This window comes from Penaeus monodon, chromosome 19 (assembly GCF_015228065.2).
Source record: "Penaeus monodon isolate SGIC_2016 chromosome 19, NSTDA_Pmon_1, whole genome shotgun sequence".
NCBI classification, from domain to species: Eukaryota; Metazoa; Arthropoda; class Malacostraca; order Decapoda; family Penaeidae; genus Penaeus; species Penaeus monodon.
Window position 1 is genome coordinate 6845137 of NC_051404.1, and position 1057 is coordinate 6846193.

The window sequence follows — 1057 nt, forward strand, 5'->3', positions numbered from 1 at the left end:
TAAAGATACAGCCAATAGTTAAGAAGACTTAAAATTTAAAACACAATATGCTAAAAAAAAAGATAATAATAATGTACTAAAGACTTGAAGATGATATTCTATATATCGGACGTACTGGGGAGATCTCACAATGAATTCTGAATGTTTAGAGTAAAAAATCGCTCCTCACGAAGAATGGAAAAGTACGAAATGGAAATAAGCTACTCTGGTCAATCGCGTACAATACAGAAAAAATGGATAAAAGAAAATCTAAGCAAAAAAGACGAGAAAACCTTTAAGTGCAATAAGAAAAAAAAAAAATAATAATTACAGAGAAAGAAGGAAAGAAACACTCGGAGAAAAAGGCTTTCAACGTATTCATGTTTTAGCTCAAAACGGATATGGAGAGCCGAACAAGCATTAGCGACGCAGGCAAAAGGAATATAGAACACTCACTTAGGAGTTGTTTACAGAATGCAGACGGTCTATTTTCCAAAACCTCGTATGTCTGAAACATAAACATTAAACGAGACAAAGGAATATGGTTCACTGGCTTTAAAACTCATAATAATTGAAGAGTTGAAGACTAACGGAGATGCAGGAGGCAGAAATGCTAATATGAAAATAATTAACATTAAAGTAAGTGGAAATAAGTTATTAAAATCGAAAAAAAACAGTAATCACAACTAGCTCAAGAAATCATTACGACTTGCGGAAACCAAATCAAAGCAAATTATTCAGTCTGGTGATTTTACAAGCACGAGCAAATGGAAAGTATAAACACCTTCAGGGCTATGACGACGCAATGCAGCAAATACGGCGTATTCGTATATATTATCTTGTTCTTTCGTTGTTATATTTACAGTGGGCGCGCGTGTGTGTGTGACATTACTGTCTAAATGGTTTATGAATAAAGGGAAAACACACGCGTAGAAATAAGGTGTTGTAGAAGACGCATAAATACTGATTTTCTTATTACAATAAAGAGAGAAAGAAGAGGGGGATTGGCGGTTAAGGAGGATTGAGAAAATGTGAAAAAGTGCACAAGTTTAGGTTTTCCTCAAAGAACGAGTAAAGT